Raw genomic sequence first — 26,896 nt, 5'->3', positions numbered from 1 at the left:
TTTGTTAAAGTTTCGAGAACATACCTTCACCGAAGAGTCAAGCAGTATATTGCTCTCTCCTACGTACATCTCGCGAAGAGACCGTGAGGATAAAATCAGAGAGATTAGAGCCCACACAGAAGCATACCGACAATCCTTCTTTCCACGTACAATACGAGACAGGAATAGAAGGGAGAACCGATAGAGGTACTCAGGGTACCCTCCGCACACACCGTCAGGTGGCTTGCGGAGTATGGATGTAGATGTAGATGTAGATGAGTATCGGGTAATATCAACAGCAGCAGAAAATGGTATAACAGGTGTAGGATTCGTTATGAATAGGAAGGCAGGGCAGAGGGTCTGTTACTGTGAACAGTTCAGTGACCGGGTTGTTCTAATCAGAATCGATAGCAGACCAACACCGACAACGGTAGTTCAGGTATACATGCCGACGTCGCAAGTTGAAGATGAACAGATAGAGAAAGTGTATGAGGATATTGAAAGGGTAATGCAGTATGTAAAGGGGGGCGAAAGTCTAATAGTCATGGGCGACTGGAATGCAGTTGTAGGGGAAGGAGTAGAAGAAAAGGTTACAGAAGAATATGGGCTTGGGACAAGGAATGAAAGAGGAGAAAGACTAATTGAGTTCTGTAACAAGTTTCAGCTAGTAATAGCGAATACCCTGTTCAAGAATCACAAGAGGAAGAGGTAAACTCGGAACAGGCCAGGAGATACGGGAAGATTTCAATTAGATTACATCATGGTCAGACAGAGATTCCGAAATCAGATACTGGATTGTAAGGCGTACCCAGGAGCAGATATAGACTCAGATCACAATATAGTAGTGATGAAGAGTAGGCTGAAGTTCAAGACATTAGTCAGGAAGAATCAATACGCTAAGAAGTAGGATACGGAAGTTCTAAGGAATTACGAGATACGTTTGAAGTTCTCTAACGCTATATTTACAGCAATAAGGAATAGCGCAGTAGGCAACACAGTTGAAGAGGAATGGACGTCTCTAAAAAGGGCCATCACAGAAGTTGGGAAGGAAAACATAGGTACAAGGAAGGTAGCTGCGAAGAAACCACGCGTAACAGAAGAAATACTTCAGTTGATTTATGAAAGGAGGAAGTACAAACATGTTCCGGGAAAATCAGGAATAGAGAAATACAAGTCGCTAAGGAATGAAATAAATAGGAAGTGCAGGGAAGCTAAGACGAAATGGCTGCAGGAAAAATCTGAAGACATCGAAAAAGATATGATTGTCGGAAGGACAGGAAAGTCAAAACAACCTTTGGTGACATTAAAAGCAACGGTGGTAACATCAAGAATGCAAAGGTAATTCCACTGTTAAATGCAGAGGATAGAGCAGATAGGTGGAAAGAATACATTGAAAGTCTCTATGAGGGTGAAGATTTGTCTGATGTGATAGAAGAAGAAACAGGAGTCGATTTAGAAGAGATAGTGGATCCAGGATGATAATCGGAATTTAAAAGAGCTGTGGAGGACTTACGGTCAAATAAGGCAGAAGGGATAGATAATATTCCACCAGAATTTCTAAAATCATTAGGGGAAGTGGCAACAAAACGACTATTCACGTTGGTGTGTAGAATATATGAGTCTGGCGACATACTATCTGACTTTAGGAAAAGCATCATCTACACAATTCCGAAGACGGCAAGAGCTGACAAGTGCGAGAATTATCGCACAATCCGCTTAACAGCTCATGCATCGAAGCTGCTTACAAGAATAATATACTGAAGAATGGGAAAGATAATTGAGAATGCGCTAGGTGACGATGAGTTTCGCTTTAGGAAAAGTAAAGGCACGAGAGAGGCAATTCAGACGTTACGGCTAATAACGGAAGCAAGGCTAAAGAAATATCAAGACACATTCATAGGATTTGTCGACCTGGAAAAAGCGTTCGACAGTATGAAATGGTGCAAGCTGTTCGAGATACTGAAAAAAGTTGGGTAAGCTATAGGGAGAGACGGGTCATATACAATATGTACAACAACCAAGAGGGAATAATAAGAGTGGACGATCAAGAACGAAGTGCTCGTATTAAGAACTGTGTAAGACAAGGCTGTAGCCTTTCGCCCCTACTATTCAATCTGTACATCGAGGAAGCAATGATGGAAATAAAAGAAAGGTTCAGGAGTGGAATTAAAATACAAGGTGAAAGCATATCAATGATACGATTCGCTGATGACATTGCTATCCTGAGTGAAAGTGAAGAAGAATAAATGATCTGCTGAACGGAATGAACAGTCTAATGAGTACACAGTATGGTTTGAGAGTAAATAGGAGAAAGACGAAGGTAATGAGAAGTGATAGACATGAGATCAGCGAGAAACTTAACATCAGGACTGATGGTCACGAAGTCAATGAAGTTAAGGAATTCTGCTACCTAAACAGTAAAATAACCAATGACGGATGGAAAAAGGAGGACATCAAAAGCAGACTCGCTATGGCAAAAAAGGCCAAGAGAAGTCTACTAATATCAAATATCGGCCTTAATTTGAGGAAGAAATTTCTGAGGATGTACGTCTGGAGTACAGCATTGAATGGTAGTGAAACATGGACTGTGGGAAAACCGGAACAGAAGAGAATCGAAGCATTTGAGATTTGACGCTATAGACGAATGTTGAAAATTAGGTGGACTGATAAGGTAAGGAATGAGGAGGTTCTACGCAGAATCGGAGAGGAAAGGAATATGTGGAAAACACTGATAAGGAGAAGGGACAGGATGATAGGACATCTGCTAAGACATAAGGGAATGACTTCCATGGTACTAGAGGGAGCTGTAGAGGGCAAAAACTGTAGAGGAAGACAGAGATTGGAATACGTCAAGCAAACAATTGAGGACATAGGTTGCAAGTGCTACTCTGAGATGAAGAGGTTAGCACAGGAAAGGAATTCGTGGCTGGCCGCAACAAACCAGTCAGTAGGCTGATGACCAAAAAAAAAAAGGTAATTGGCTGGCAACTGAAAGCAATTGATACTCCAACCGGAACTGAACGGGAAATTCTTCTGTAACTGCAAGTAAACTGGAACTGGCCGGGTATCGGAGTGCGGCATCTTAAATATCGTGCTCGGCACATGCACACTATTTGGCGGACGCATCTAATAGTTCAGGGGTTCAGCACTCTCTGTAATGGCAGACGTAACCATTTTCAGGAGAACAGACTAACAGAATGCCTTGAAGAGGCATGAGGCACTCCCTGGTATGTGCGCCATATAAGACACGACTGAGCATGCTATGCGCTGCACCACGCTGAGACTGTCTGGTGTGTGACGGCCTCTGAAGTCGATAGGTGTGTACTGGACTGACAGACAGTCTCTGAATGATTTTCACAAAATGTTCCTTGCATAGTCAGTCACCTTTCTTCCGTGCGCGCAGAAAGACAGTTCATTTCTCCTTGCTGCCAGACCCGTTCGAACTGTATGTTAAGGTGGTTGACAGTGCTCCTCGCGCATCGTCGTTGATTGAGGAGGAGGTATGATTCTTGGCATAATCCAACCGAACGGTGCCTCTTGTAAGGTTATGTCCTTCTCTCTCTTTAGCTGACCAGTTCCTAAACGTCAAAGAAGATCGGTTTTCGAAGCACAACACCAATCTCACCACTTTTATTGAATGATAGACCTTCTAATGTCATTGGCTTGGGAAGCATCCACGTGGAGATTTCCACCGATGCAGTTGGGCGTGGCCCCGTTAATATGCAGGACAGTAATGCTCAGACAGTATGTATGCTATGCCGATCAACTCTTGTCGAAATGTACACCTCGCAAATTTTTTACGATTCTGTGGTTCGAACGTCGTTCCTACCACTTACTGGAAATGGATGCCAGCTGTGGTCTACGGGCGTCTGATCTGCTGAACTCTTGGACACAAAACTCATATGTGAGGCACTGTCAAGATGTGCTCTACATTGGTACGCCTACAGATTTTCTTCGGAGGCGTTCCCAAGGGCAGTTGATAACAATACTTCAGTACGCTTGTAGTTTCCTTTAACTGTGCAGTATGTTTGGTGTTGTTCTACACGCGTCTCTTGCTTTGTATCGACTCTATAACTGTCTGGTTCCTTGCAGCGTAGCGCATTGTGGTGCTTGCTAAAAGAGCGGTAGCTAACGGCACGACATTTCTTCTCACTGTGATTAGTGCCCTGACAGTTAAAACGTAGCTTTCGTCTGTTCGAAAAGTCTATTCTGCTTGCAGTATCGTGCTCTTTGAAGTTAGGTCATTTACTTAGTTTTTGTGTAGAACTACAGAATTCACAGCAGAGAGAAAAAGCGAAAAATATTCGTCGAAAACGATACCCCCCTGTGATTACATATTTCGCGGCCGGCTGCTGGAACTGTTGCAGCATTTTGTGTGAATGAGTAAGCTCTAACATCTGACAGGTTGTTTCTAGAAATACCAACAGATGTTTATGCCGAAGAAACGTGGTATCAGCTGTTTTCGATTCGCACTGTTTCCTCAATTTGACACCAAAGTGATGAAACTCGATGTGCGACAGTAACACCTCATCCACTGTAATGCCAACCTGCATGATCTGACCCGCGTTCATATTTCTCATTAGCTGCTTGACTAACATCCAGATCAGTTTATTTTTCAGTCATATTACGAGTTTCAACAGACACGCTTGACTACAAATCACAATAGTGCTGTACATCTGTTTAAGCATCGTTGCCAATAACTAGTGCCTTAACAGTGTAGAAAATTATAATAATTCTGCAAAACCACCTTTGAATTTTACAATGAGATTGCTTGGAGATTAATTTAATGGCTACTGCATGAACCAGCAGAATAAGGACGTAAAAGACCTTAAGACTGGGTCAATTCCGTTAATCCAGCCTAATGTTGGCTTACCTCCTCATTCTGCATGTTCTTACAGTGTACCTGAATTTAAACTCCCAACAAAATCTTTGACACAGTTCAATGGTAGCATTGTACAATCCATGCAAATTTTCATATCTTTAAGGCTATAGTTAGTAGCAACGTGGCCTTAATGATGTGCGACGGTATTATTACGTATCGTCAGGTGCGTATGGCAAGTCTCGTAAGGCGACTGTCTTTATCTTCGATTCTACACACATTAAAAAATCTCCTGCGTCACCTCGCTTTTGAGGGTTCCGAAACCTGTACAGAAAATTTGAATAGAAATCAACATAAACATCATTGCCTCCCTTTTCATTGCTCATAAAAAACACACATTGAATGTTGTACCATCATACAGCGAGATCTTCAAGGTGGTGGTCTAGATTGCTGTACACACCGGTACCTCTAATAACCAGTAGCACATCCTCTTGCATTGATACAATCTTGTATTCGTCGTGGCATACTATCCACAAGTTCATCAAGCCACTGTTGGTTCAGATCGTCCGACTCCTTAACGGCGACTCGATGTAGATCCCTCAGAATGGTTGGTGGGTCATGTAGTTCACAAACAGTGAGTTTCAATCTACCCAGGCATGTTCGATATGGTTCACCTCTTGAGAACATACTGACCACACTAGTCGAGCAATGTAGTTGTTTGTTCTGGTCTTCAGTCCTGAGACTGGTTTGATGCAGCTCTCCATGCTACTCTATCCTGTGCAAGCTTCTTCATCTCCCAGTAGTTACTGCAACGTACATCCTTCTGAATCTGCTTAGTGTATTCCTCCACGCTGCCCCCCAATACTAAATTGGTGCTCCCTTGATGCCTCAGAACATGTCCTACCAACCGATCCCTTCTTTTGGTCTAGTTGTGCCACAAACTTCTCTTCTCCCCAATCCTATTCAATACTCCATCATCGGTTATCTTCAGCATTATTCTGTAGCACCACGTTTCGAAATGTCCTTTCTCTATTCTCTTCTTGTCCAAACTATTTATTGTCCATGTTTCACTTCCGTACATGGCTACACTCCATACAAATACTTTCAGAAATGACTTCCTGACACTTAAATCTATACTCGATGGTAACAAATTTCTCTTCTTCAGAATGCTTTCCTTCCCACTGGCAGTCTACATTTTATATCCTCTCTACTTCGACCACCATCAGTTATTTTGCTCCCCCAATAGCAAAACTCCTTTACTACTTTAAGTGTCTCATTTCCTAATCTAATTCCCTCTGCATCGCCCGACTTAATTCGACTACATTCCATTATCCTCGTTTTTCTTTTGTTCAAAAAATGGTTCAAATGGCTCTGAGCACTTTGGGACTTAACAGCTGTGGCCATCACGCGCCTAGAACTTAGAGCTACTTAAACCTAACTAACCTAAGGACATCACACACATCCATGCCCGTGGCAGGATTCCAACCTGCGATCGTAGCAGTCCCGCGGTTCCGGACGCAGCTCCTAGAACCACAAGACCACCGCGGCCGGCTTGCTTTTGTTGATGTTCATCTTATATCGTCCATTCAAGACATTGTTCATTCCATTCAACTGTTCTTCCAAGTCCTTTGCTGTCTCTGACAGAATTACGATGTCATCGCCGAACCTCAAAGTTTTTATTTCTTCTCCATAAATTTTAATACCTACTCCGAATTTTTCTTTTGTTCCCTTTACTGCTTGCTCAATATACAGATTGAATAACATTGGGGAGAGGCTACAACCCTCTCTCACTTCCTTTGCAACCGCTGCTTCCATTTCATGCCCCTCGACACTTATAACTGCCATCTGGTTTCTGTACAAATTGTAAATAGCCTTTCGCTACCTGTATTTTACCCCTGCCACCTTCAGAATTTGAAAGAGAGTATTCCACTCAACATTGTCAAAAGCTTTCTCTAACTCTACAAATGCTAGAAACGTAGGTTTGCCTTCCCGTAATCTTTCTTCTAAGATAAGTCTTAAGGTCAGTATTTCCTCACGTGTTCCAGTATTTCTACGGAATCCTAAGTGATCTTCCCAGAGGTCGGCTTCTACTAGTTTTTCCATTCGTCTGTAAAGAATTCGTGTTAGAATTTTGCAGCTGTGGCTTATTAAACAGATTGTTCGGTAATTTTCACATCTGTCAACACCGGCCTGCTTTGGGATTGGAATTATTATATTCTTCGTGAAGTCTGAGGGTATTTCGCCTGTTTCATACATCGTGCTTACCAGATGGTAGAGTTTTGTCAGGACTGGCTCTCCCAAGGCCGTCAGTAGTTCCAATGGAATGTTGTCTACTCCCGGGGCCTTGTTTCGACTCAGGTTTTTCAGTGCTCCTTCCACCTTTCTGCTTTCCCTTCTTTGCTTAGAACTGGTTTTCCATCTGAGCTCTTGATGTTCATACAAGTGGTTCTCTTGTCTCCATAGGTCTCTTTAATTTTCCTGTAGGCAGTATCTATCTTACCCCTAGTGAGATAAGAATCTACATCCTTACATTTGTCCTCTTGTCATCCCTGCTTAGCCATTTTGCACTTCCTGTCGATCTCATTTTTGAGACGTTTGTATTCTTTTTAGCCTGCTACATTTACTGCGTTTTTATATTTTTTCCTTTCATCAATTAAATTCGTTATATCTTCTGTTACCCAAGATTTCTACTAGCCCTTTTCACCTACTTGATCCTCTGCTGCCTTCACTACTTCATCCCTCAAAGCTACCAATTCGTCTTCTACAGTATTTCTTTCCTCCATTCTTGTCAATTGTTCCCTTATGCTCTCTATGAAACCCTGTACAACTTCTGGTTTAGTCAGTTTATACAGATCCCATCTCCTTAAATTGCCACCTTTTTGCAGTTTCTTCAGTTTTAATCTACAGTTCATATCCAATAGATTGTGGTCAGAGTCCACACCCGACCCTGGAAATGTCTTACAATTTAAAACCAGGTTTCTAAATCTCTTTCTTACCATTATATAATCTATCTGAAACCTGTCAGTATCTCCAGGCTTCTTCCATGTATTCAACTTTCTTTTATGATTATTGAATCAAGAGTTGTCTATGATTGAGTTGTGCTCTGTGCAAAATTGTACCAGGCGGCTTCCTCTTTCATTTCTTAGCCCCAATCCATATTTACGTACTACGTTTCGTTCTCTCCCTTTCCCTACTACCGAATTCCAATCACCCATGACTACTACATTTTCGTCACCATTCACTATCTGAATAATTTCTTTTATCTCATCATACATTTCTTCAATTTCTTCGTCATCTGGAGAGCTAGTTGGCATATGAACTTTTACTAGTGTAGTAGGTGTGGGCTTCGTATCTATCTTGGCCGCAATCTTGAAGGAAATCATTCACAAGATGTGCAACAAGATGTGCATGATAGGGGTGCGAATTGTTGGCCATAAAGACGAATGCTTCTCCAAAATGCTGCCGATATGGTTGCACTATCGGTTGGAGGACGACATTCACGTATCGTACAGCCGTACCGTAGGTACAACCACATCGGAGGGGTATCTGTTGAGAGGCCAGGCAAACGTGTCGTTCCTGAAAAGGGGCAGCAGCCTTTTCAGTAGTTGCAGGGGCAACAGTCTGGATGATTGACTAATCTAGCCCTGTAACAGTAACCAAAACGGCCTTGCTGTTTTGGTACTGCGAACGACTGAAAGCAAGGGGAAACTACAGCCGTAATTTTTCCCGAGAGCTTGCAGCTTTACTGGATGTAGGCTGCAGTAGGTGCTGGGAGATGAAGAAGCTTGCACAAGATAGAGTAGCATGGAGAGCTGCATCAAACCAGTCTCAGGACTCAAGACCACAACAACAACAACAACAGCCGGTGCGGCGCTTTCTATGACCACCAGCGGCGCACGTCGACCCCATATAATACCACCCCAAAACATCAGGGAACCTCTACCTTGCTGCACCAGCTGGACAGTGTGTCCGACGATTGTCTGGTTGAATGCGAAATGCGACACTCATCGGTGAATAGAGCGTGATACCAATCCTGAGCGGTCCATTCGCCATGTTGTTGGCCCCAACTGTACCGTGCTGCATGGTGTCGTGGTTGCAAAGATGGACCTCGACATGGACGTCGGGATTGATGTTGCGCATCGTGCATCCTATTGCGCACAGTTTGAGTCGTTACACGACGTCCTGTGGGTACACAAAATGCATTACTCAATATGGTGGTGTTGCTCTCAGGTAGGTAGGTAGGTAGGTAGCGGTCATCCACTGCAGTAGTAGCCCTTGGGAGGCCTGAGCGAGAAATGTTATCTACAGTTCCTGTCTCTCTGTATCTCCTCCACGTCAGAACTAGATCGCTTTGGTTCACTCCGAGACGCCTGGACACTTCCCTTGTTTAGGGCCCTTCTTGGCACATAATTACAATGCAGACGCGATGTAAAAGTGGTGTTGACCGTCTAGTCATGGTTGAACTACAGAAAACACGAGCCGTGTATCTCCTTCTGTGTGGAATGACTGAAAGTGATCGGCTGTCGAACCCCCTCCGCCGATAGGTACTGCTTTGGGCTGGTTTAGTGACATCTCTGAACAGTCACAGGGACTCAGTATGTGATACAATATCCACAATCAACGTCTACCTTCAGTAGTTCTGGGAACCGGTGAGAACCGTCGTCCTCCCGAATGCGAGTCCAGTGTGCTAACCACTGCGCCACCTCGCTCGGTCTTTTAAATAGATACACTCCTGGAAATTGAAATAGGAACACCGTGAATTCATTGTCCCAGGAAGGGGAAACTTTATTGACACATTCCTGGGGTCAGATACAACACATGATCACACTGACAGAACCACAGGCACATAGACACAGGCAACAGAGCATGCACAATGTCGGCACTAGTACAGTGTATATCCACCTTTCGCAGCAATGCAGGCTGCTATTCTCCCATGGAGACGATCGTAGAGATTTTGGATGTAGTCCTGTGGAACGGCTTGCCATGCCATTTCCACCTGGCGCCTCAGTTGGACCAGCGTTCGTGCTGGACGTGCAGACCGCGTGAGACGACGCTTCATCCAGTCCCAAACATGCTCAAAGGGGGACAGATCCGGAGATCTTGCTGGCCGGGGTAGTTGACTTACACCTTCTAGAGCATGTTGGGTGGCACGGGATACATGCGGACGTGCATTGTCGTGTTGGAACAGCAAGTTCCCTTGCCGGTCTAGGAATGGTAGAACGATGGGTTCGATGACGGTTTGGATGCACCGTGCACTATTCAGTGTCCCCTCGACGATCACCAGAGGTGTACGGCCAGTGTAGGAGATCGCTCCCCACACCATGATGCCGGGTGTTGGCCCTGTGTGCCTCGGTCGTATGCAGTCCTGATTGTGGCGCTCACCTGCACGGCGCCAAACACGCATACGACCATCATTGGCACCAAGGCAGAAGCGACTCTCATCGCTGAAGACGACACGTCTCCATTCGTCCCTCCATTCACGCCTGTCGCGACACCACTGGAGGCGGGCTGCACGATGTTGGGGCGTGAGCGGAAGACGGCCTAACGGTGTGCGGGACCGTAGCCCAGCTTCATGGAGACGGTTGCGAATGGTCCTCGCTGATACCCCAGGAGCAACAGTGTCCCTAATTTGCTGGGAAGTGGCGGTTCGGTCCCCTACGGCACTGCGTAGGATCCTACGGTCTTGGCGTGCATCCATGCGTCACTGCGGTCCGGTCCCAGGTCGACGGGCACGTGCACCTTCCGCCGACCACTGGCGACAACATCGATGTACTGTGGAGATCTCACGCCCCACGTGTTGAGCAATTCGGCAGTACGTCCACCCGGCCTCCCGCATGGCCACTATACGCCCTCGCTCAAAGTCCGTCAACTGCACATACGGTTCACGTCCACGCTGTCGCGGCATGCTACCAGTGTTAAAGACTGCGATGGAGCTCCGTATGCCACGGTAAACTGGCTCACACTGATGGCGACGGTGCACAAATGCTGCGCAGCTAGCGCCATTCGACGGCCAACACCGCGGTTCCTGGTGTGTCCGCTGTGCCGTGCGTGTGATCATTGCTTGTACAGCCCTCTCGCAGTGTCCGGAGCAAGTATGGTGGGTCTGACACACCGGTGTCAATGTGTTCTTTTTTCCATTTCCAGGAGTGTATTAAAATGTAGAGACTATAGTTACCCATAATTTAATAACTGCCGATATCTTAATTAATTGTCATATTTCAACAGACTCCATAGTTAGCGATAATAACAAGCAGGATTAAGGATTAAGAAGACAGGGCCAGACGGCTTACAGAGCAGGACAACGGTACCCATGGCTTGGGCTCACTGCCTAGGCTGCAGACGCTGGCGGCGTTGGCGATGCTCATTGCTCACTGGTGTCGTGTTGTTACCATTGCCAGGCTGACTTCCGACGTCTGCTCGCTGGAGATGCGCTTTACAACACGATTCTCTAGGAATTTCTACCACCGAGATTTGTAATGCAGACACATGCGACTGTTCATACGTGGTAATGGCTCGTAACGCAATCATAATCTCAGAGAATCACATAAAGCCGCGGTAACCGGATACTCGTAATTCGCGGTACGTTCAAATCGAAGCACATAATGCTTGTGCTCGAACACGTCCGAAAAGTTTTATTCCCAACCGAAGGACCAAAATGTAGACAGCCTCAAAATTGTGCGCAGCCTCGCTCTTTCCTCAGTGCAGATGAATGGATACACTCGATGGAAGGAAAGGCGGTTGATAATAAAAGTAATCGCTGGTAAAAGTGATTTGTGTAGTTAACACTACGTTGTGAGGCAGAACAAAATGTGCGACCAAGCGGCTTGGTGATAATGAGTAGTGCCCTTCCTTCAATTAATTCGTTTGCCACCCCAGGCTTACTGGAACGGTCTTGCTTCAGTTATCGTAAGCACACTTTTCGCTACTATTTCTCTTACTCCTGAACTGGGACAAGAGTGAAACTGGTAGAACAGTTCACTAACTATTAATGTAATTCCTAGAATCCTTAACGATAAACGGGCCGTATCCAGCTCCAGTTCACAAGATTAACAGGCGAGACGACGACGTCTGTCAGTGTGGTCGTACAGGAATACCCGACTACTTTACCTGTAACTCTGACGCCTCCAATGGGATGAGAAACCAATAGAGACTAAACAACTACTATACAGAGATAAATAACCAATGATAGATAGTAATAGACATTACGATATGGCAGTGACTGTGTTGTTAAGGCAAACAACGTAGGGATTGGAATGCCTTATTTATCCGCCGATACTAGGCATCTACTTTCAATGAAAATGTCCTCCCCTGTACAGGAATTATGTAATGTGTGTACAGGTAGAGGCTGTGGCGCAATTACGACAAAATGGACGTCTAGGTTTGGCCGTGGTGGTGTGCGGACAGCCAAAGGTGTTATGGCGACCCGCGGTGGTCTCGCGGTTCTAGGCGCGCAGTCCGGAACCGTGCGGCTGCAACGGTCGCAGATTCGAATCCTGCCTCGGGCATGGATGTGTTTGATGTCCTTAGGTTAGTTAGGTTTACGTAGTTCTAAGTTCTAGGGGACTGATGACCTAAGCAGTTCACTAGTGCTCAGAGCCATTTGAACTTTTTTTTTTTTTAAGGCGACCGCTTGCGATAAACGGGAAATGTGGGTTCGAGTCGGGCACGGAATTTCATTGAGGTCATTTCTTTATACAGCTATACAGCTGGTGGTTGTTCGTATGCGGAGCTGGGAATACGTTTAATGTAATAATAGTAAGCGTCGCTAACATCGTTTCCCGGCATGAAGAAATTGGTTGTGTGATTGTCCTGCCGGTTTTATACGTTTATGTACAATTAAATTTTGAAGTATTAAGGGTATTCCATGAAGTTTGGGGGTTGAAGCCGGATAACGTCGGATATCTGCCACTACATTTCGTCTCACAACCATACAGCCATCTTCTGGTGAGTATTTCGCACAAGATGTTGCTACTTCACGGTGATAATTGTCGGCGCTAACTTTATAGAAAAACAGGCCTGAAGGGGAATAAGCAAATAAGCAGCTACGTGAGGAACCTTATGGAGTTACAAGCACTCTTTGAATATTGCTCCATCTATGACGCTTAGGTGGATGCGTAATGTGTACTACGTTCGTGCTCTCTGACGGAATGAACAGTCGCAGAGTTAAAATTCAGATGGCTAAATAAATAAAATTAAATGTCGCAAAGCGTGTCATTGGTCATGAAATGTTTTCTTTCCGAAGAAACTTAAAAAAGTCACCAGATCCCATGCCTTATCTTTTGAAAGCCGCTATCACGATCAATATGATCTTTCGCTTAACTTATCTCCACCGATTCATTAATAATCGAATACCAGAAACATCACTCCGAGGCGAAGATTTCAGTAGCAGGGCAATCCATGGAATGTTCTGTGGATATAAAATGATCGGCTATGGCTGACTTACTGGGCTGGGAAACATGTGTGAGGAGGTAATGTTCAACGCATCTTTCACGCACTGTGCGCGTCGTCTGACCGTTGTAGACTTTGCCACACTGACAAGATATTCTGTAGATTCCAGCCTTCTGCAATCCCAGATCGTCCTTAGACGAACTGAAAAGAGCACAAGTTTTCGCAGGTGGCCGAAAGATTGCTTGCTTGTGTCATCACGTTTTCTTAAGATTCTCCTACTTTCTATGAAATATTGCCTACGTACGAAGGAATCACCCGGGACTTAAAGCGATCCTTCTCCTCTTGGTCTTGTGGACAGCCACGTATTCTGTTTATTAAAAGCTGTGCTGAACTGATGTGAGGAATATCCATTATCTTTGAACACTGATTGTAGGTGTCCCAGCTCCTTTCCAACGCTGTCTCCACACAACATATGCCCGGTGCAAATATGTCTGGAAGATGTCCATAGTTTGTGATGGATGTGGGAGCTAGACGTCTGCAAATACAGGTGTGTGTGTGTGTGTGTGTGTGTGTTTGTGTGTGTGTGTGACCGTAGGGTAGACGGAATGCTCAAATGGCAAAAAACCGGTTTTTAGCATGGAAGAGGACAAGGAGACCGTCTGCCATTTCTGAACGATATGCTCAGACGGGAAGAGGATGGCTCACTGGGCCTACACACAAATCCCTGTATTTACAGGAGTATAGTTGCCACCAGCTATCCAAAACTATGGGCGTTCTTTGAAAACTTTTACATCGAGTACATGTTGTGCCTGGAGAGAGCCTTGAAAAGGAGCTGGAATATCTACTATAAGTTTTCAGAGGTAATGGACTTTCTCCACATATAAATGGTACAATTTTAAGGAAGAGGAAACCTGACCACCCACAAGTGCAAGAGTAGAAGCAGCGGTTTAAGTCAAGGGCGTTCCTCCCGTGCATACGCAATATTACGTCGAAATGATGCAGAATCTGAAGAAAATATCATGCCAGAGAAATCTTTTGCAAATCTACGAAGATTTGTCCTTTTCCGGTTCGTCAAAAGACGATCTGGGATTCCCGATGAGGCAAAGCTTACTCTGGTCAGTCGAAATGCCCTGTTCGTGAAACATGCGTTGAAAGCGATCACCACACTCGCCTTCCTCAGACCAGTAAGTCAGCCATAGCGAGCATTGTATCTCCACAGGATATTCCATTGATTATTCTGCCACGGAAACCTTAACCTCGATTAATTCCCTGTGGGATTCAATTACCAGGCAGTCACAAAACGAGCGGTAATTCAGCACTGCCTCGCTCTTTCCATGGCGCTGACGAATGCTTACTCTTGTCGCAAAGGAAAGGCGGTTGAAAATAAAAGTACAGGGTTGGTTAAAGATGCGTTTGCCAACGAAAGCTTACTGAATCAGTCTTGTTTCAGTTATCATATGCATACATTTGGCTACTGTTTATGATTTCCTACTCCTGAACGGGAAAGTGGGTATATGGCTGATCGACTGGTACATCAGTCAGATTGGTCAAATAGTTTATTAACTATTCCTGTAACTTCGAGAACCCATAACGAAACACGGCCCGAATCAAGTTCACTATCTCATGTTTTGCAGGAAAAACAAAGACGTAGGTCATAGTGGTCATACAGGAACACGCGACCACTCTATCAGTAACTCAACGCCAATAATGGATTGGGATACCAATAGAGACTAACGTGCTACTGTACGTACCTACAAGGAATAACGAATGGTAGACAATAATAGCATTACGATATGGCGGTGCTTGTTTTGTTAAGAACAATACCCCATTAATCCGTCGATACCAGTCACCATATTCCATTGAAAATGTCCTCCCCTGTACGGAATTACATAATGCGTGGACGAATACAGGCTGAGATGCAGGAACGACATATACTAGGTGAAAGTATTTAAACCGACAAACTCTGGGAGGTTGTAGGGGACATCAAAACAAATATTTTTCCCTAATGTCACTTTTTTTCCTATGAGGAGTATTTAAAACGTTAGAGGAAGATTCCCCTGGTGGCAAATTAACTAAACCAAAAAACACTATTCCATTCCTTTGTGACCAAGAGGCAACACATTAACACTTTTCTTTTTTTTTTGTAGTCAGTCTACAGATTGGTTTGATGCGGCCCGCCACGAATTCCTTTCCCTTGCTAACCTCTTCATCTCAGAGTAGCACTTGCAACCTACGTCCTCAATTATTTGCTTGACGTATTCCAATCTCTGTCTTCCTCTACAGTTTTTGGCCTCTACAGCTCCCTCTAGTACCATGGAAGTCATTCCCTCGTGTCTTAGCAGATGTCCTATCAATCTGTCCCTTCTCCTTATCAGTGTTTTCCACATATTCCTTTCCTCTCCGATTCTGCGTAGAAAGTCCTCATTCCTTACCTTATCAGTCCACCTAATTTTCAACATTCGTCTATAGCACCACATCTCAAATGCTTCGATTCTCTTCTGTTCCGATTTTCCCACAGTCCATGTTTCACTACCATACAATGCTGTACTCCAGACGTACATCCTCAGAAATTTCACTACCCAATTCCGAATACAGTAGATCTTAAAAAATGCCTCCATTGACACGCAAACAAATGTTAAACCTTCGGATCATGTTCTGTCCGACACGGGCAAAAACAACAGGAGTACCATGAATTGTTCCTGCTGCTGTTACTATCCAGGCAACCAGATCCTCTTCCGATGCAACAGGAGTTGCACAAACAAAAGTCCAGAGGGGACATATCTGATGATCGAGCAGGCCACGGTACAGGACTACCTCCGCCGGTCCACGTTTCTGGGAACCATCGGTCGAGGAATCGACGCACACGACGACTGAAATGTGCCGGCGCCCTGTCATCTTGGAACCACATGCGTTGTCTTGTAGGGATCGAGACGTCTTCTAGCAATTCTGCCAATGCTCTGAAGAGAAAATAGTAATAGTGCCTGCCATTTAATGGCCTAGGTAGCAGATCCGGCCCAATTAAGTAGTCCCCAAAAACACCGACCCGCACATTAACGAAGAACCGCACTTGATGAGCGCTAGTAACTGTGACATGTGGGTTATCCTCACTCCAAACATGCGAATTGTGCATGTTGAAGACTCCATCACGCCGAAACGTTGCTTCATAGGTGAATTACACACAGGATGGAAATGCAGGTTACATTCCACACTATTCCAGGTACCACCGCGAAATCTCTGCTCTGGGTGGATAATCAACTGGTTGCAGGTTGTGGACATGCTGTAAGTGAAATGGTCATAACCATTTCTCTCTAAGGACTGTTCTTAATTCGTCTGGTTCGGCCCCACGCTACGTGCAATTGCATCTGTGCTGATTGAAGGATCCCGTTGCACATGCTACAAGGCAGCTTCCTAAAATTGCAGCCTTCTTACCGTGCGACGGCGTCCCTGTCCAGGTAATCTGCTAAATGACCCGGTCTCACGCAGATGTTGGTACAAAGGAGCAAAGGTCGTATGATGCGCGATACGGCGATTAGGATATTGTTGTTGATAAACCCGCTGTGCAGCTCGTCGGTTGTGGTGCGCTACCTAGTACGCACCAACCATATCAGTGTACTCACTCCAGTTGTATCGCTCCATTAGTAAACACAGACAATGCACTACTACACTGGTGGACAGCAGTTGCCTACAACTGAAGAGCGTAATACGGCCTCCACCAGTTTAAATAATCCTCATAGGAAAACATGACATTAGGGAAAAATATTTGTTTTGATGTCACATACAACTTCCCAGAGTTTGTCGGTTTAAATACTTTTCACCCTGTAGGAGACTGGGTCTTGCAGCGGATTCCTAATGTGGTTAATTGGGATATCCGAGTTCGAGTCCGGGTACAGCACAGATTTTCACTGACGTCATTTCCATTTAAGGATCATAGTTGTTTGTATTCGCAACTGAGAACACGTTTCATGTAATAATTGTTAACGCTCCTAACATCATTTACCGGCAGGAAAACGTTGGGTGTGTTGTTATCTAGCCAATTTTATACGGAATGTACAATGGTTTTTTTCCGGCGTAAAGGGTATTGTATGAATTTTCAGGATTACAGCCGGACAACGTCAAACTACTGTCACTATATTTCGTCTCACAGACATTCAGCCATCTAAACGTGAGAGTTTTGTATTAGAAGTTGCTAATTTCAACGCTGCCTTCATACAAAAGCAGGCGTGAAGATGCACGGGCGAAGGCAGTCCCAACATCAGGGACCTGGCCAATTACGCGCACTCTTCGAATGCTGCTCCACCTGTGGCACGCAGGCGCATGCGTAATGTGATACTACACTCGCGCTCTCTATCGGAATGCGCACTCGTGGAGCTGAAATTCAGATGTCAAAATTAATAAAATCAATTGTCGCAAGACGTATCACTGCCCATAATATCATTTCTTTCTGAAGAAATTAATGAAACCACCGAGTCCAACGCCTTATTGAACTGAAAGCCGCCATCACGATTGATATGATCTTGGATTGAACATATTTCCACTGATTTCTTAATAATCGAATCTCGTCGAGGCCAATCCATGGAATGTCCTGTGGGGATACAGCTCTCTGTTATGGCTGACTTACTGGGCTGGGCAAAGGGTGTGTGGGGATCATGTTCAAGGCATCTCTCACACACTGTGCGCTTCGTATGACCATTGTTGACTTCGCCACACTTACGAGGTATTCTGTAGATTCCAGCCTTCCGCTATACCAGATCGTCCTTTGCGGAACCTAGAAAAGCACAAGTCTTGGTATGTACGGGATAAACACCCTGGACTTAAACCGCTCCTTTTCCTCTTGCTCTTGTGGGTGGCCACATTTCTTCTTCATTAAAGATGTGCTGAACAGATTAGGGGATTTACCGTTACCTATGAACACTGACTATAGGTATTCCAGCTCCTATGCAGATTTGTCTCTATCAGACACAACATGTCCCCGGTACAACAAAGTTCGGACACCAGTAGTTTGTCACGGGCGGTGGCAGTTGGACGCCAGCAAATACGGTTCTGTGTGTGGGCTTACGGTACGGAATGCCCCAATGGTGAAAGATCGTTCTTTCTTTACGATGGAAGGGGAGAAGCACGGTTGTCTGCTATTTCTGGACGTGTTGGTCAGACCGTAAGTGAATGGATCATTGGGGCATTCCGTAAGAACACAAGTTCACACCTGTATTTGCAGGCGTCTAATTGCCATCACCCATCACAAAATATGGGCGTCCTTCACACATTGGTGCATCGGGTACACGTTGTGTCTGATGCAGACAGCCCTCCAGAGGAACTGGGACAGCTACAGTCAAAGTTCAGAGATAGTGGACATTCTCCAATTGTGGTCAGCCCTACTTTAAGGACTGAGAAACTCACGGCCTACAAAAGCAGGGGGTTCCTCGTCGAAATCAGACAGAATCTTAAGAAAAATTTACGGATGTGGCAAAGGCTACTATGATCAGTTAGGGCGTACAGTTTGTGAAAGGTGCGTTGAACATGATCGCCGCACTCGTCTTCCGCAACCCAGTAAGTCAGTCATAGCCGAACATTGTATCTACAGAGGACATTCCACTGATTGCTCTTCACGAAACTATTGGCCTCCACGACATCCTCCTGGGATTCGATTAGTAAGGAGTCGGTGGAAATACGTTTAGTGCAAGATCTTATTAATCATGTTGGCGATTTCCAACTGTCCGCAGCTCGTGGTCGTGCGGTAGTGTTCTCGCTTCCCGCGCCCGGGTTCCCGGGTTTGTTTCCCCGCGCGGTCAGGGATTTTCTCTGCCTCGTGATTACTGGGTGTTGTGTGCTGTCCTTAGGTTAGTACGGTTTAAGTAGTTCTAAGTTCTAGGTGACTGGTGACCATATCTATTACGTCCCATAGTGCTCAGAGCCATTGAACCTCTTTTTTTTATTTTCAACTGAATAAGGAGCAGGACCCGCAGATTTCGATAATTTCTTCAGAAAGAGAACATTTCATGAAGCTGGGCTACGGTCTCGCACACCGTTAGGCCGTCTTCCGCTCACGCCCCAACATCGTGTAGCCCGGCTCCAGTGGTGTCGCGACAGGCGTGAATGGAGGGACGAATGGAGACTTGTCGTCTTCAGCGATGAGAGTCGCTTCTGCCTTGGTGCCAATGATGGTCGTATGCGTGTTTGGCGCCGTGCAGGTGAGCGCCACAATCAGGACTGCATACGACCGAGGCACACAGGGCCAACACCCAGCATCATGGTGTGGGGAGCGATCTCCTACACTGGCCGTACACCTCTGGTGATCGTCGAGGGGACACTGAATAGTGCACGGTACATCCAAACCGTCATCGAACCCATCGTTCTACCATTCCTAGACCGGCAAGGGAAGGTGCTGTTCCAACAGGACAAAGCACGCCCGCATGTATCCCGTGCCACACAACGTGCTCTAGAAGGTGGAAGTCAACTACCCTGGCCAGCAAGATCTCCGGATCTGTCCCCCATTGAGCATGTTTGGGACTGGATGAAACGTCGTCTCACGCGGTCTGCACGTCCAGCACGAACGCTGGTCCAACTGAGGCGCCAGGTGGAAATGGCATGGCAAGCCGTTCCACAGGACTACATCCAGCATCTCTACGATCGTCTCCATGGGAGAATATCAGCCTGCATTGCTGCGAAAGGTGGATATACACTGTACTAGTGCCGACATTGTGCATGCTCTGTTACCTGTGTCTATGTGCCTGTGGTTCTGTCATTGCGATCATGTGATGTATCTGACCCCAGGAATGTGTCAATAAAGTTTCTCCTTCCTGGGACAATGAATTCACGGTGTTCTTATTTCAATTTCCAGGAGTGTATGTGTATACAGGGTGTTAGTTTTATAGCTACAGATATTGTGATGAGTGGTACCGTAATATCTACGCACTTCAGTGTCTTAGTTGCTTTTTGTTTGCGTCTGTCTTTCCGCAATCAGATCACCTAGTTTATTAACTAATGTTTCCCGCTTGATCGTAATTGTTCTGTGATGTAGACTACGGCCGTCTGTATAAACTATCAGTTTATTGTCCATGCGGACGTACTTCAATGTCTGACCTGCTGCCCAGAGAAAACTGACATTAACGCCTTGTTTGTGGCATTTGCACATGGCTGTATAACCAACCAAAAAACATACAACTCGTAATAACTTAAGCCTGCAAATGAATACTGGCCTAACTGTGTCCAGCACACTATCCTAAGAAATATATATGTAACTTAATTATTATAATTGTAATTTTTATCATTGTTAATATTATTATTAAATAATTATTTGTGTTACTATGCTAAGTACAACTACGTAAACAAACAAAATATATAAAAGTTCCCGACATTTTATATAAATAGGTCTTTGTTACTGAGATGGTTGCGAGAGCCTATGTGAAGAACTGTCACTTTTGTTTGGAGTCTGGAAGGAGGCCACACAGGTGAACAAAACAATTCTCTTTTAGTTATCTTACAGTTTCTGTAGGTTAACTTCTCCCCTAACCTACATTTAACTTCAGAATTTCTGTACAGATCTGTTTTCATTAAGAGTGATTTTTCGAGAATGCTTACAGTGGCCTATGTTTTATGCATCGGACAAAGTTCCACGCTCTCTCGACAAGACTTCCTAATATATAAAAAAAGAAACCTGTCCTACATTAAGGATTCAAGCAAATGAGTAACGCAAGAATAAAGAGAAGTAAAGAAACGCATCTGAAGTTATTTCATTTTGATTTACCATCAGCATTCATGTGATATGCCATATTCCATTTGAGAAATGTCTTGGTGTGACCGTTCTCCATGTTTCGTCAAAAACGGCTCCCAAAAGGACGAGTTACCAATAAACTTATTTTTCGGCCTTGTTGTATCCCTCAGGCGGGTAAGACTTCTTTTGCTCCTGTACAACATCGCGGCAGTTTTTTGCCCTACGATTAATTCTCCAATATGCGTAATTCTCCCAAGTAAATGCATCCCTGTAAGGTTTTATTTATGCCTTCCACAGACTGTCCAAAAAAGTCCTATTCAATGTGTAACGGAAGTAAATACACTTTCTTGGTTTTAGGGAGAGGAATTTTCTCGGGATTACTCTGTCCAGCAGTAGGTCATTCCGTGCGGGTCATTTCTTGAGATAATAGTTGTTTTTCCTCTCTCTCTGCAGTCTCACTACCATAGAAAGCGGAGTTCCTTCTGTACCTGATCCGCGTGTCGATAAGAAATGCAATTGCCTTGCGAGCTCCACGTGTAAGCCATTAGAATTTCCCAAACTCAGCAAGTGTGAGTAGCGTTTGAAAGTTTACATACGTCTCTTTCAGAGTAACTGCATGAGCATTCTGGATCGAAAGTGTTTCAAGATTCTGACACTGTGTGTTAACCAAATAATAATGATCATAATGGAACTGGGAAATCAGACTAGCAGCATCTTCTTTCCAAGTGTTTGTCGTAGCTGATCACAGATATAAAAAGGGAGAAAGAGTGAGCCACTTAATCTATACCCTAGAAATTTGAGGAACAGTCCTGCTACCTCAACTTGTTTAAAATCCATGCTGCACTAGACCAGTAGTCACCTAAATTAGAGGGAAAGTGCGCCAGTACGGGTCACTATGCGGCTATCCACCACTAAGCAAACAACAAACGACCAACTATACTGTATTTTAGTGTACTGTCTCACTGATAGGTCGTAAACTCTACACAGTGGTGGGTACTCTCGCTGAACGAGAAACTCGTGCATCAGGGGATTGTTCAGAACACGGAGGCCTGTTTACGTCATTTCATTCCTCCTTTGTGACTGGAACTTGTCTGTCGACACCTTATCTCTTGCGACTGAGGCAAGAGCTACTCTACAAGTTTTTCTTACATGCATGTTTGTACCAAGTATGTTTCTTTCAGACAGACATAGGTTTCAAACGTATTCCTCGGACGAAGTATTGTATACATTTATTAGTATTTTACGTAAACAACCATAGAAAGACGTATATATAACTCCTCCAGATTTTAACTAGAGCTCTTCCTTGCGGAGAGCAACCTGGATTCTGATACGGATCTGGATTTCGCGGCCGGTCCCGTCGGAGGTTCGAGTCCTCCAGCGGGCATGGGGGTATGTGTTGTTCTTAGCATAAGGTAGTTTAACTTAGTTTAAGTAGTGTGTAATTATAGGGACCGATGACCTCAGCAGTTTGGTCCCTTAGGAATTCACACACATTTGAACGTTTAAGTGAGTCCATATCGTTATTTGTAAGAGTGCCATAACGACGACGGTTTGTGCCCTTAGCATACAAGAAAAGCAATAATAAGCGCTGTAGTTTACAGGCGACCCCTGTCTCCCCGAAAAGTAGTCTGTGATGCCACAACGATCCGTAGCGCAACCCGAATTCTTGGGCAGCATGTCGGCTGATACGTTGTGGTAACAGATTAATTTGCGTGATAGCTAAGTAGAGTCAGATTTAATGAAGTTTTCGTTATAATAACTAAAACTGCAAGGTAGATTCAAAAAACTAAGGTAATGGACGGGTCTCTGAAGACTATATGAATACAAATTACCTACACGTATTATGCAGGGTTTTCACAATTTTTGATATAGGCGTCTACAAGTTGTTTGGGAACTTAAAAGATAAAGTCTGATCAAAAACCCACCTGCTGAAATGCACCGTTTGACTGTAAAAAAAGTTTTCAGAACGGATCAGTTTATAATGTCACAATTCATGGTACGCACAGAGGGAGACAACGAACTTTGGCTTCAGAGTTCTGCAGTAGTTTAGCGCTACTATGAAGTGAGCGGTTGTAAAGCTTAACAATGTTTAAATGCACAAACTACGAAAAACTGCAAGGGCGGACCAATAACTTTTATCGTAGTAAGATAGCCTTATTTATATATCCCATTTAGATTCAAATGTTTGTTGTATATGTTGGAAATCGCCCTTACAGTTATTAGGAGCATGGTCGCTTGCCGGCCGGGGTGGTCGAGCGGTTCTAGGCGCTACAGTCTGGAACCGCGCGACTGCTACGGTCGCAATTTCAAATCCTGCCTAGGGCATGGATGTTTGTGATGTCCTTAGGTTAGTTAGGTTTAAGTAGTCTTAACGTCTAGGGGACTGACGGCGTCAGAAGTTAAGTCCCATATTGCTGAGAGCCATTTGAATCATGGTCGCTTTCGTACTAGTGTAAGCCCTCTTGCTATTGTCAGTTTACTGTAAGTCGGTATTCCAGTGGGCTACTGTCCTTCCAAATAAGACGTCCTGCTTTCCTTGTAACTACAGTAAATAGTATTTTCCGTTAAAAATTAACTTATCACTTGGATTATCCATGTTTTACGTTTATCCGGGTAGTGTCTGGTACTTGCTAAGAACCCTGATTTTGGATCACAATTCTATTCAGTTGTCTGAAAAATCATTCAGCATCAACTCACCCCTACATTTGGTTATAACATACTCTGGATGATATAAAACTTTGTATAATATTGCAACGGCTCAGCACGTCCTCTAATTTTTAACAGAAAAAATGTAACAACTGCACATATTGTGGGTATCAATAAAAAGTTTATTTAATGCACAACTAATACAACATAGTCTTGGTATAACACAAAACTGCACGTGATGTAACGACTATTACAACATAGTCTTAGTATGACATAAAAATGCATGTGTTGTAGCAACGACACACCCCATATCTTCAACGAAGTCATATCCTTCACAGCAGACACATGAGAGAATGAGCACGTCTTTATAGCAGGCATCGCTGAATTGTACGAGGCGTATCTGCATTTCTTTCGCAAACTGCTTCATTATCAGTCAGCTTTTCTGTTTCCCGTGAAGGCACTGAAAGCGAGAAATTAGGTGAGCACTAGCTTACTCTGAAGCCCTGAGAGCTCCTGGTATACGGTCAGGTATTAGAACGTACCTCAGCGTCATTCCTCCAACTGCTTAGACAACGACATCTCCATAGTCTTTTATGATTCTCGAGACTGCCGTGGAACTGTCGAAAACTTCAGCCCTTACTGTCTCAACTTCGAGGCCGTCACCTCTAGAGCTTTTCCTGTTCCCGAGGCTTGTATGAGGCAGCGGCCTCATCAGAAACTCCAATCTTCACAGTCTCAGCTAGCAGGCCGCCACATTCGCAGCTTTTACTTGTCCCGATCGGTGACGTCATCGAAAACTCCAGTCATCACAGTATCAACGACTATGCTGCCAACTCAAAGGTTTTACACTTCGAGAGACTTGTATGGAGCGGCAGCGCAATCGAAAACTCCAGTCTTCACAGTCTCAACTTCGACGCCGCACACTTCAAAGCTTTTACAGTTCCCTAGACACGTACGCAGTGGCGACGTTAAGGGAAACTACTGTCTTCTCATTCTATCAAAGCCTGTTGCTAAGAGTTGTATGACTTTCAAAGTGTGGCACACATTCCTACCACTTCTTCTTTTATATCTTTTCGACAAAGCTAACCTTGGTTTCCGTGGAAATGACTCGTGACGTCTTAGCTCCACCCATTGTTTTCAGTAACTACGTCATAATATACTCATTTTGTATGTTTAATGTAGGACGACCGATGGAGAAAACATGCAGTGGGTTGAAACTTCCTAGCAGATTAAAACGCTGTGCCGGACCGTGACTCGAACTCGGGACATTTGCCTTTCGCGGGCAAGTGCTCTACCAACTGAGCTACCCAAGTACGACTCACGCCCCGTCCTCACAGCTTCGAGTCTCGGTCCTGCACACCGTTTTAATCTGCCAGGAAGTTTTTTATCAGCGCACACTCCTCTGTAGAGTGAAAATTTCACTCAAGAAACATCCCCCAGTCTGTGACTAAGCCATGTCTCCACAATAGATTTTCTTCCATGAGTGGTAGTTCTGTAAGGTTCGCAGGAGTGCTTCTGTGAAGTTTGGAAGGTAGGAGACGAGGTACTGGCGGAATTAAAGCTGTGAGGACCGGGCTTGGATCGTGCTTGTGTAGCTCAGTTGGACACAGTCTGCTTTCGGCTGCGGTGGGGCGAGGACGTCCGCTGCGCCCCGCCGTGCGCGACCGTGAGCGCTTGCTTGTGTTTACCTTTTCGCGGCGCGAGTTGTATTAGTTCCAAGTTCAGTGAGACTACGGCACACACATGGCGCCACGATACGATCAAAATTACTTTCCAATCAGATCACTCGCGTCCTCGTGCCTATGAAATAGAACAGTTCATACGTTTAGATCCGGCGACTGTCGTCGGAATACATTTTTCTATAACGGCGAGCGTGGTTTATGTTAAAATGACCAGTGCAGCGGTCTATGCGACAGTGGTGTCTAAATACTCTAACTCTCTCAGATGCAAACATTCTGACGGGCATATCGGTGCAGTGACGGTGGATCATGCAGGCTTGGGGCTAAGGACTGTGGGGGTTTTTGAGCTCCCCTTCGAGGTCCCAGAGGAAGTTGTCAAGGACGCCTTCCGACCATATGGCAATGTTATCAGCCACGTTGCAGAAAAGTGGCAAACTTTCTCTACGTATAAGGTCTACAATGGTGTGCGCCAAATTAAACTTGAGCTCAAGAAACATGTGCCGTCCTATTTGAACATCGGTGGCTGTCGAGCAATCATCATGTACGACGGTCAGCCGCGTACCTCTTCCGGATGTGGGCCGGAAGGCTATGTTCGATCGAGCTGCTTACAACGTAGATTTACGCAGATACCAGTGGGTGACTCTGTTTCCCCGACGGGGACGATTATCCTGCCCCTCACGTACGCTCAGACGACGATGCGCGCCATAGTTGAGGACGAAACGGACGATCAGACACACCCATCGACGCCAGAAGTACCAAGGTAGGTAGAGGAATGACCCCCGATGCCAACCCATATGTCGCCCCCTCCACAGCAACAACAGCAGCAACAGTCCCACGGACTCCAGACGCAACGTAACATTCAGAACGCGATGGACGTGGACGCGAACATTGTCCCGACCGCGGATTTCCTAGCGGAAGGTGATACGACGTTGGATTGCCTCCCACATACGGATACGGATGTCCACGTTCGAAAAAAACGTTCGCCTCTACGACGGAAGCGACGTCGGCCGACCCCTTCTGACGATTGCCTCCTACACACGGCCGGTCAAGAAGGTGACATCTCATCAGAGGGCATGGATGCTGCGCCTGCTGAGGATCTAGGTGGTGTAGGCGGTTCACTTTCCCATACCACGAGTGACAAGTTACTTCTTGCACCACAGATGCAACAGGTCGCGTCGATGGATGGCGCTGCGTCTACCTCTACCAGAGACGACGTACGTGCCGGAGATTTAGGTGCCGATCAGCTACACAGCATCGTGTTGCAGCCACTGTGGTCGGACGATGTTGAAGAATTTCCTGAAGAGGGCAGGGGTGACAGGGGAGAGGGTGGCATTGGAGATGAAACTCCTAGCATGAAAGACTCTTAATTTGTAACTGGTTTGGTGGGTCTGGCATATCTTGCGGTTAGCTTTGATTGCTATGGCGTCTACCCTAGGGGAAGAGGCTAGGCAGCACACCTTTCGCCTTGCCACAATCAATATCAACGCGATAAGGGCACCACACAAACTGACAATGCTACAGCGCATGCTTGATGCGGCGGACGTCGACGTGGCCCTCTTACAGGAAGTATGTGTCGCTATTTTCCCTGACTTCTACGGATATACCGCCCACACCTCCCACGCCTCTTCTACCGATTGTGGTGTGGCTGTTCTGCTACGGGACGGTCTGGCGGCTACG

The sequence above is a fragment of the Schistocerca gregaria genome, chromosome 7 (assembly GCF_023897955.1).
Source record: "Schistocerca gregaria isolate iqSchGreg1 chromosome 7, iqSchGreg1.2, whole genome shotgun sequence".
NCBI classification, from domain to species: Eukaryota; Metazoa; Arthropoda; class Insecta; order Orthoptera; family Acrididae; genus Schistocerca; species Schistocerca gregaria.
This window is presented reverse-complemented; position numbering follows the sequence as displayed.